Source organism: Notamacropus eugenii, chromosome 6 (genome assembly GCF_028372415.1).
Source record: "Notamacropus eugenii isolate mMacEug1 chromosome 6, mMacEug1.pri_v2, whole genome shotgun sequence".
NCBI lineage: Eukaryota > Metazoa > Chordata > Mammalia > Diprotodontia > Macropodidae > Notamacropus > Notamacropus eugenii.
This window is the reverse complement of record NC_092877.1, coordinates 247,879,879-247,891,783: the sequence shown is the minus strand read 5'-3', so window position 1 is coordinate 247,891,783 and position 11,905 is coordinate 247,879,879. Positions and strand designations below refer to the sequence as shown.

Sequence of the window (11,905 nt, the reverse complement as noted above, 5' to 3'; positions counted from 1 at the left end):
CTGGAGTCAGGAGGATCTGGGGTCAAATCTGACTTCAGACACTTGACACTTACTAGTTGTGTGACTTTGGGCAAGTCACAATCCTAACTGCCTTTCCTTCCCCACTCCAAAAAAAGAGAGAAAGAAGGAAGGAAGGAAGGAAGAAAGGAAGGAAGGAAGGAAGGAAGGAAGGAAGGAAGGAAGGAAGGAAAGAAAGAAAGAAAGAAAGAAACAAACAAACAAACAAACAAACAAACAAACAAACAAAAAGTAAATATGGAAATAGAGGAGCAAGGACGAACAGATAACTATCTTAAGGAAAGAGGGAGGAAGGAAGAGAGAGAGGGAGGAAGGAAGGAAAAAAGGAAAAGATTGAAAGGAAAGAAGGAAGGAAGGGGTCGTCATCAGTGATGGGACTGTCATTAGTGTGTTAAGATTCAGAATCCTACTCTGCCATAATTCAAGTAATATTTGCAAATAATTTCACCATTGCAGCTCCTGGATTTTTCCCATTAATTATCCTTCCTCAAAATGGCTGCAATTTTAGGCTCACATACACCAATCCATTCTTGAGGGAACTTGGCCCCAAACGGAAAGGCTTCAGATATTTTTCCTCACTTTCTGGTTTATTTTGTCATTATTTTGTAGTCCCTTGGCAAATAATTTGATTAAAGCTTAGGTGCAATTCATGTATAGGACTTCTACTAAAAAAACTTCACAGGTGGGGAAGGGAAATGGCGGAGGCTTCACCACAGCCCAGACGGCACTTCTGCTACTGCTGCTCCCATCTCCCGCAGCTGCCAGATTATGTCTGCCCAAGGTGTAGATCTTGTTTTACTGAAGAGCTTCTGAGGAAGAGACCAGAAATATTGAAAAAGTTCCAGCTGTGCTACAACTCCCACAGACCAGAATAGACAGCCTTTTGAGAATGTGGATCAGCATTTATTCACCTTGCCACAGGGCTATGGCCGGGTTGTTTTGGGGATTTTTGATAACAGCCTTGAATCCCCCACATTCGGTTTTGGGGTGCAGTCTGAACACCAGCTCCTCCACCACTTTGGCGCACGGCTGCCACGTACACCCCCACTGCACAGCATGCTGCAGGCAGGCACGAAGGCATCCCAACTGGATTATCCAGCAGTTGGTGAATGGAATTATTGTACCTGAAACAATACCAAACCTGGGATTGAGCTCTTGGGGTGTTTTGGAAATCCAATAAACTATGTGTGGGGTGCTAATGACCTGGATGCAATCATTACACAGCAACTCAATCATTTGGAAAACACCTGTCCCCCACCAGCAGTCAAAGAGAAAATACAAGCCCTTCCCACCATAAAGTCACAGAGGAACACATAGGTTCCAGGTTAGAATGTCTTGTATGCAAAGATGATTAAGTATATGCTGGGCGAGAATGTCCAGCAGTTACCTTGCAATCACTTATTCCCCAGGGCAACTAATCTTCTTCCACCCCACACTGAACCCATGAGACACAGCTGGAGGAAGGGGGAGACAGCAGACGCTCTAAGACTCCCCCTTTTTCTTTTTTTTTAACAAGCTTTGAAAGCACCAAAGGCCTTTATACTTTTCCCCTCATCTCCACTCCCTCTGCCTCACTACCTCCCAGTCCCCAACCTATCTGATGGTTGCAGGGAAGCTCTGTCTCTCCTGCACATTGATGGCCACCACTGGGCTGGCTCACAAAGCCCTCAGGTCACATTAACTATATTTCATCAGTCTGGATCTTAGCAGGTAGCAGGTTGTTTGAAATAAAGCATGGATGTGGCTAGGGCATCTCTATGGTTGTGCATTTGAGATGCTTTTGATTTTCCCCTTTTTCCTCAACAGAGCCCCACTAACCTTTGTAATCCCCTCAGAGGGAACATAGACAATGATCTCATGTGGGAAGGCTGGAGGAATGTGGCTGCTTCATTGCCATCCTACATGTGAACTGTCCATTCCCCCTTCACCTATCCTGCCCCCCATCATGCTGCCTGTATTTATTACCTTGCCCTCTAATGCTCAACAACAGAAAGGATTTTTATAATTTTCAATCATTACTACTATTAAATAAATGTACTTTTTAGCTCAACAAGAGGTGATGCATGATTTGTGGAAAACAGGGTAAGACTCTCCCAGGGCAAGTGCAGTCTGGTTGTTGGCTGCTAGCCCAAGAGACTGTCACTCTGCAGACTCTACCATGCCTGGCTCCCAGGAACAAAGCCAAGAACCCATTTAGATCTGGCATTTAACCTCCTCCCAACATCTCCCTGACATCTCTCCCGTTCCCTAAGTCATTCTTTCCCCTTTGCCCCTACTCTCCTGCCTCACTGCTCTGATGAGCTCACAATTACATCAAGAAGTGGGACTGGGACAACAACAAGTAAGAGCAAAAAAACAAAAACAAAAACAAAACAAAACAAAACAAAAAAACCACTGCCCTCATGGTCAGTTGCTCCTGCAGATTTGTTTTTGTTTTTGTTTGATTTTGTAAAGAAAAAAAGAAATGTGTATCTTGAAAGATAATTAAAAATACAGCTACTTCAAAATGAGAAAAAAATTTAAAAAAATGACATCACAGATTGCATCAATAAAAGTTACTCAAAACACAAGTAGTAGATAGGAGATATATGATAGCTATTCATTTTATCTTCCATAAAGGGAAACATGCAACAGATTCATAAGGGTTAATTAACATTTTTTTAAATGAGAAATGTTTTCTGGAGTACTATACATGTAATTTCTATTCAACTCACATTTGTACCCTTAAAGCAATTCTCAAAGTCCAGACCTCCTACAAAGCCAGGGCATCTTTTGGTCTTTAGGGCTTGAAGGGCAGAATCTTCCTAATGGCCTCTTCTGGTGATGTGGTTCCTTCTCCTTGAGAATCAATGAAGTTGCAGGAATCCCTTCCCTTTTCAGTCAGGAAAGAATAACTTTCAACCTTATGAACTCAAACACTACTGTCAGGAATGAAAATGTTTATCTTTCTGGATCATTATTCTTGTGCAATAGGTTGACAACTAGGCTCACACAAGAAAGTAGAGAATCTCACTAACAAATGTTAATCATCCACCTAGCAGTTGCTGGAGAAGGTGGATAAAATTCCCTGCTCTCATCTTTTCTACCTCAGAGTACTTTATTGGAGGTTCCCAGAAAAGAAGCTGCCTTGAAAAGAGATGAAGACATCTCTCCTTGCTTCTTCTGGAACAGTTTCCAGTTCCCCTTGGCACAGTTCCTTTTCCCTTTATCGTGAAAACAAAAGGAAGAATTAGAGACCTCTAATTATGCATGTCTTTTACCAAGGGTACAGAACACAGACATTCAGTTCAAGCTCATATATCCAATTACATAAAAAGTATTCCAATCTAATCACTTTCTATACTTTGTTAAAGTGGAGAATGGACTAGAAGGATGTTAAGACTATATCTCTATCCAATGATCCTATTCTTGTTGACTGAGTTAAAGACCTTCAAATGAAAAAAATAAATACAGGAAGACAGACAACTACATGACTAGAGAATAGGTCACTACCCAAAGTATTGTTTAATGTTCCCAGGTTTTTATGTAGCTATTCCAATAATCTCAAACTTCATATGATTTATCTTCTTTTGTGAATCTATATAAAACTTTACTTGTAGCACAGTGCAGATAATGTCTTCTGCAACTGGTATTTATATCTTTTTCTCATTCCCCTACTGAAAAAAGACAGTATTTTCTGATCTTGAACTTTAAAATGAAAGTGGATAAAATGCTCATAGAATGTCAAAACAAGGAGGAAACTGAAAGATAAAATATAGTGGATAGAGCCATGGATTTTAAATGAGTGGTTCTGATCTGGGCATTTCACTTCAATGATGAGGTGATATACAATCATATACAACCAAATCATGGTTATCTAGTCTTATTACCTCCTTTCCAAGATGAAGGAACTGGTGTCCAGAGAAAGGGCTTGCTCTTACATAGTCTGTCTGGCAACCATGAGAATATGGAGGACAAATCTCCATGAACAAAGGGAATGAGAGGAGGTAATGTTTGCATTTAGAACTATAAGATGATTAATTGATCAATATATGACAGCTTAGGTGATTTTCCTTGAATGATTGGATCATACTAGTAATGGATAACATAGTTACAGTCCAATTCTTATAAACCACATTTTCTCATTTATACTCATGGACACCTTATGATTATATATCAGGAGTCTCAGGATCCCCACTTTAGAGATGAGGAAATCAAGAGATATTGAAAGTTAAGTTACCTGTTCAACCTAGGTAACTGCATTGTTTGTGAAACCAGATCAAACCAAAGGTAATAGGCCAATTTTTTCCTTTGTATTGTTTGATAGGGAATTGAATACTGTACATATCATTTTGTTTTGTCATAGGGAACTCCCTCGTAGGAAACTTCCTCTATCAATATATGTCTATATATGTCTATATTTTCTCTTGCAATTTACATTCTTCCTGGCCTTCCTGGAGCACTGAAAGTTTAAAGGTCTTGTCCAGAATTGCATGGCCAGTACGTTTAGAGGCAGAATTTGGATACAAGTCATTCTGCCACTAACATTAGCTCTCTGTTCACTCTACCACAGTGCCCCTTACTTCATTGTATATATTCTCAATTCTCCATTTTATCTGTGAAACAGAGGAGTGGACACATTGAAATAATTTAAATTCAGATCTGTTCACCAGAAACCTGGGTGAGTCATCATGGAAAGGAGGATGGACTTGGATGTCAATAGTACAAAATCTCATAGACCTAAATAAGCCATAAAGAATTTATTTCTGGAATCAGCAGTGAATAGTGTGTTTTATGCCAGGACTATGGACTGGTTAAGTTCAGAGAGATCAGCCCCAGGAATTTGGCCACCAAGTAAAAGAAACTTGACCACAAGTGTTCATGAAAGCATCTCACTATAGTGCAAGGTAAATTCTAATCAGTCCATGGAAGCTATAACCATGCTGACAAAAATCACAAATCCTTAGATTTGAGTAAGAGTCATTTATGTGCAGTTCAGGTGTTCTTGTCAGCTGAAATCTGATGATGTGTAAGCATCAACTATGAGATCAGAGATCATTAAAAGAGGCATTCCTATTGGAATATTCTTATTCTTAATAGAATAGGTTTTTAACCTAAATGCAGGGGAAAAGAAATGTTCACTTCTCTATTTTGGCTCTAGCTGTTGTGACCTGGCTCTACAGTTCTCATTACCTCAAATGTCATATTTATACTGGCAAGCATTTCCTCAGTAAAACATTTATGTCAGTTGTGAAAATGTTTTATTTGGGCACTTTCTAATAGCCCAAATGTTTGTTTCAGTTGCAAACATTTGTTCTTTCAGAATATGTTTCCAAACTGGACCATTTCTTTAAAGTCCTTTGGCAAACAAATAGTATGGGCAGCGAATTTGACCAAATGTTTTTCCATCTGCTGCTCCTGCTTCCCTGCAAGTTTTTTTATATAAGTCCGGAACACTTAGGGGACCTCTGTGGTGTCTGGAAGAAATACATAGTTAAACATTTGCTTCACCAGGGTAAATACTAGCTTCAATGATGTTAAAGGCATTTGAATGTCCACTGGCAAAGATTGTCACTGAATGTGTAATGATTGTGTAAATAATTGTTCGGAATTTAATTTACGTAATTAAAAGGAAGTCAATTCTACATGGCATGGATGAAACGCATACTATAGTGAAATAGTGAAAGTCTAGCGTTGCATATATGTTTCGGATATCATTATTTGTGCCTCAAGTAGATATCTTAAACTCAATATATACCCAAAAGAATTCTTTATCTTTCCCCCTAAATCCTCCTCATCTCCTACCTTTCCTGTTACTTCTGAGGGCAACACCTAATTCCTCAGAGTCATAACATAGGAATGATTCTGGATTTCTCCCTATTTCTCATCCCCTACATCTAAAGTAATGCTAAGGCTTCTCAATTTCATCTTTGCCTTCTTCTCTCCTCTGACATTGCCACCTCTCTATGGTAGCCCCTTTATTTCATGTTTAGGTTATCGCAACAGCCAGGCTGTGGGTATCCCTGGCTCAATTCTTTTCCTACTACAATCCATTGTCTATTGAGCCACTAAAGAAATTGTCCTAAAGCCCAGGTCTGGTCATGTCATACAACCTTCTATCAATTCCTCACCTCAAAAATACTCAATAAATTCCAGTTGCTTCCTATTGCTTCAAGGATCAAATCCGATACACTAATTAGCATTCAAAGTCCTTTATAACCTAACTCACTCCTACTTTTTCAGTGTTATACCATACTTTCTAATATGTACTCTTTAATCCAATAACACTCGATTCCTGGCTGTTCCAAAAATCAAAAAGAAAGAAAGGCACTAAGGTAATCCATCTGTCAACTCTGGGCGTCTTCTTTGGCTATCCCCCATTCCTAAAATGTTCTCCTTCCAACTACTAACTTCCTCTGCTTCTTTTAAGTCCTTATTAAAATCCCACCTTTTATAGGAAGCCGCTTAATTCCACTGCCTTTCCTCTGTTAATTATCTCTTCTTCTTTCCGTATAGAGCTCGCTCTTTGTATTTGTTTACATATTGTCTCCATCTCTGGATTGTAAAGTCCTTGAGGTCAGGAACAATTGTTTGCCATTTTTGATCCCCGGTGCTTACTTAGCAAAGTGCCTGGAACATAGAAAGCACTTACTAAATGTTTGCTGTGATGAGGAGATAGTTATGGAGTACAGCCCTTTACTCCAGAGTAATTTCTGCTTTGTGTCATCTAAGTGAGAAACAGTGTGATAAAGTAGATCCCAAGAAACTCACATAATCAGGAAGATATGGATTTAAGTTCTGCCTCTAAAATATTACTGATATTCCAATGGACAAATAACAATCTCTCTATATTCCAAGAAATTTTCTTAATCTGGCATTTATAGGTGAATTGCTGATGTGAAAGGGTGAGATAATTTCCAAACTAGCAGTTCCTTATACATATGCAACTGCAGCTTCACTATACACACACATACACACACACACAAACACACGCAAACATTGTCAACAATATTACAGATATAGGTATTGATTCAATTGGATTTTATAATTTAATATTTTTGAAACTTTCATAGAAATAATCAGATACTATGACATAATCTTAAATACAGAATGTGACTTATGGAGTTAATTTAACCTAACAAATCAACTGACTCTTCCCTAATAAGCCCTCAATTTTTGGCAAAACCAATTAATTAATTCTTCCATTTGGTCTCCTATATTACAGGCCATAGCACGTATAATGTAACTTTTGGGATAAATTAAGTTAAAACAACTACAACTGTAGCAAAACAAATCAGAGAAGTCAGTCAAGAAACCAGTCGATTTAAACAAGCATCCATTTAATCTTTTTAAAACTGAAATTTACCAAAACCACTATCTCTTGAGTTATGTAAGTTGTTGTGGTCTCACAATTCCTGTTTGGACAAAATTGCTTACTGATAAAACCACATTTTGGAGATAATTGTCATATGAACTGAACTAAGTAATTGAAAAACATATTAACGTTGATAAAACAAAAAAAATGTGATCTTCAAACATATTGTTTTTCATGAAGATAAAAAAAAATTACTGCATAAATAGTAACTCACAATAGCATACATGTATGATGGCAGTTAATCACCCTAATTTTCAATTGCTGCCTGGAAAATCTAACAATATTCCTTAATAATTTAAAAAGAAGAAAACCTTTCTCTATCCCCTATAGGTTTAAATGAGACCAAATGCAAAACTGATTTTGCCAACACCGGCAGGTGCTTATTTAGTTGCTGATAAAATATTTTGATGGACTGTAGGTCTTAATGGCAAGTGCCCTAGATTAAAATCAAGAGAAGCAAGGTTCAAATATGGATGTTGCTACTTACTATTTTGGGACTAGTCTCATTATCTGTAAAATAAACAGGGTGAACTAGATAATTTCAAAGGCACATTCCATCTAAAAATTCAATCAAGTTCACTCAGTAGCATTAAAATTGCATGAATGAGCCCATAATGAATAGTAGAGCATTGGATTCAGAGAATGTCAGTGCTAAACTTTGACTAAGATATGGAACTTTTGAATATTAACGCCTTAAATATAGGGACAAAGATTCCTCTCCTCATTCTAGGTAGAGTCTCAGACATATCTGTTGCTATTTTCCTATGTATAGTTACATGGAGTATATTTGGACTTGTTCCACTTTAATCTCTAGTCAAGGGGAATTCAAGTTCTTATGAAAAGAGGAACTAATTCCTTGAAGTATCTCCTGACTTCTCCATGTTATGTCACTTGTATTTGGCAGCATTTAAATTATCCAATTTCTGATGAAGATGTTTTTTATTAAATATAACTTAGAAGATTAAAGGATAAGTTCTGTTATATTAGCAACAAAGTGAATTGGGGGAGGATAGGCATAGAACTATTGAAGAATTGCATTGTTTTAGAAAATGTACTATCTAGACTCCAAGGATAAGGTAGCTACAGTCTTAAATTGAAACTCCCCTTAAATCCTGAAACTTTTTCATCTTGGAACATGCTGGACCCCTGCTCCCATTTTGAGTAAAGTCCCAGGCAAGCCATGCTTCATCACACGCACCTGTTTTTCTGACTCTCTGGACTTCACCACCATGACTCATTTACTAAACCTTCCCTTAATACATTCCCTTAAGCCTTTTCATCCTGGAAAATTAGCTCATCAAACTGGTTCACTTTTCCTACCTTCCTGGAGTTCCTTCCTGGGCTGTCAGTGTGGGTACAGCTCTAGGTTTTCCATGCTTCATTGAACTCCTTGTTGTGCTTCTGACTCTAATATTTGCCACAGAAAACTTTCTATTTAAGATAGAAACCCCTTGAGGGGAAATAGGAAATATTGTTCTTTCTTTTTAAATTTCTGCAATGCATAACACAGTGTCAAGAAAATCATAAGCTCTTAATAAATGCTTATTACTTAGGCTGTGGGTTTTAGAGCATATTTAGTTGTATTTTGTGAATAAACATGTACATGAGTATCTCTTTGCATTTGTAACAGTGTATAGGATCACAGATACTCATCCAACAGGTAGCAGAGTAGATGATAGGCTGTCAGGTATGGAGAGGATGTAGAAGGGAAACATAATGGGAGTAGAAACAAGAGCTGGAAGAAAGGATGTAAATGTGATCATAATATCATAGCTTTAGAAGACAAAGAATCTGAGAGGTCATGTAATCCACAACCTGTACTTTATGGAGAAGACTGAGCCCTGGAGAAATTATATGACTTTATATAAGCTATATAGAGTTACTGAATGGCAGAACACTGATATGTACCTAGTTCTCTTATCGTAAACCCATTGTGCAATTGAAAGTGAAATCTCTAAACGATAGCAGTTTCTCTTTTGCTTTCCTCTGTATCTATCCTCTCTCCTTATTGCTCTCCTTACAGACCCTCCATTCCATAATTTCTCATTCTTCCTCAAATTCCTTCCTGAAATTTCCCATGTGTGCTCTTAGTTTCTACCTCTCTGATCCCTTTCAATGAAATTCTGTTTATAGACACATCCAACTCTTCATTTTTTTAAAATACAGGAACATTTTTACAGAGGTTCCAATATTATATTCTCACAACATGTTATTATGCACACAATTTATTAATGATGTGGATTTAATGTAGTGCCTTAATTTGTACTGACGATGTTTTTACCCTGTATATTTTCTCTGTTCTCTTCAGAGAATACTTTTCTTCATTTTTATGTCAAAATTATTCAAGAACTGGAGCCATACACAGTAACTGAATAATTATGAGCTATCTTTGACATCAGTTAGAGCTGAAAATTTTTGCTTCTTAACCTCTGGTGTCATCAATATGCAAACTGTCATCTTCGCTCCATTTGCCTCTTGACTTAAGATACTGAGCTCCTTTGGACAAGTTCCAGAGTCTGGATCTAACAGTAAAATTGTATTTCAGCAGCTTTTGCTTAAGACTTCTTTTTTTCCCATTGAATATTTGAACATGAAAATTTTAAGAGTGCAAAACCATAGATATCTGTCTTTTTTTACATAAATAAAAAATCTATGACAGGAGTTGGATGTATGTTCTTTTAAGGAAAACTTAGAACTGCTAACTTCTCAGTTGTACTTATCAATCTAAATTTCTGTTGTAGATTCAAAAAGGGAAAAAATGTTGTAAATATGTAGCATAATGTGTACATGCCCTAAATTATAATTTGGCATTTTAAATGATATCCAAATAAAACTGCATTAATAAGACTGACATCTTGAAACCTTAAAGTGTGCCATTTGCATGTAGCTTTCTTATTTTTCTTCCAGCACAAATCAACAAAGTGAAACTTTAGCTGTCTTCCTTTTATCCCTGTCAAAAATAACTGCAACTAACAAATATATAAGGTAATGTGGCATAAGAAAAGAAACAGCAAACTGGAAGTTAGAAGAACTAGTTTCAAACTTTAGATTCCCACTAAATACGAGATGATTTTAAATCATTTAATCTCTTTGTTGTCTCAATTTCTTCAACTGCAAAATAGAGTTATTTACACTATTTATTTTACTATTTACACTACCTACTTCAATGATAATAATAAGGAAAAAATATGAGAGTGTAGACAAAGCATTGTGTAGCACTTGAAAAGCTATATGAATATCAACTATCTTTATAAATAAATTGCTAAACCACATGTACTGTAGTTTTTGCACTTAAGGAAAATTGAATCAGATGTGATTCTTTTTTCTTTTCCTTGACAACAAAGATTAACAAAGTAGAGAGGCTAAGTCCACATTGGGGCCCTCAAATATCTTCTATAAATAATTATCTCCAATTCAAGGAAAAATATCCTTCCATTTTATGCTCTGAAGTAAATGATTCTCAAAATGAAAATGCACAGAAGCAGAGTTATCCCTTTTTTTTCTGGGTTTTTCCTGGTTGGACTGAAAGAATTCTTGGAGAGACAGAAATAATTTGAAATGAGTTATGCATCATTTAAGTGTATTTTTGATGATAACAATATAGTTAGTGGCGTATCTGAAAGATACAGGACAGCCTGCAACTGGACTGACTGCTTAAATGCACTATCTTTCCAAAATGGGCTTTTGGATTGAGATGGAAAGCTTCCTGACACTTTTCAGGGCTGATGACTACTACCTACTCCTGGTAATCACCATGGGACAAATTATGCTGTCAGAAGGAAAGAATTTCTATATATGAGGCAATCCAAGAAAAGAATTCTAAAGGATTTGGTAGGAAGTGAGAAGCTGACAAGGAAGATGGCATGGGAAAATGGAATTTGTCTTTCTCAACTAGCACTTAAAAGATTGGTCATGAATTGGCTATATCAAACAAAAGAAAGAAAAGATGCATGTGCTAAACTGAGCTCTAATTATCTGCAATGATCAATCTTGGTGTCAGAGAACAGATTTTAAAAAAAGATACATATACAGTCCCTACATACACACTTCCTTTCTCTTAGTAGAGAGGTGAGATGTTTGGTAAGTGGTGAGTGCAGAATGTTACATAAGTTGCCAAATTTAGCAACTTTGTCAGTTTACTTTGCTGTTTATCACAAAGGACGCTTTAATGGAAGAACTGTGTATCAGGAAAAGTGTATGGTTACAAAAAGTAAAAGCATCATTACAAATTTTCACAAATGTATTTGCTGATCTTTCAATTGAAATTAAGTAAGGGGTGGGGCAGAGCACATATAAAGGTGATAACTGCCACTCAAGTCATATTTTCATTCAGATTGTAGAGGGAATATTTAGTTATCAAAGCTGTTGGAGGGAGTACAATTTCTGATCATTTCCAGAAGCTGGAAACTCTCTGTGACCATGAGCTGAAAATCAATTTATCTGTTATTCTTTGCAAACTAATGAAAGAAAGGGAATGATGAGAATGTCCCAGGTTCCGGGAGTCCAAATGGACCCACTGACTCATAAATTCCA

At 36.9% G+C, this 11,905-nt stretch overlaps 1 pseudogene; it reads left to right on the top strand.

Annotated features, from left to right (window-relative positions):
• Positions 1-713: 713 nt before the first annotated feature.
• LOC140512307 (E3 ubiquitin-protein ligase RNF126 pseudogene) lies at positions 714-1,530 on the top strand (annotated as a pseudogene).
• Positions 1,531-11,905: the final 10,375 nt, after the last annotated feature.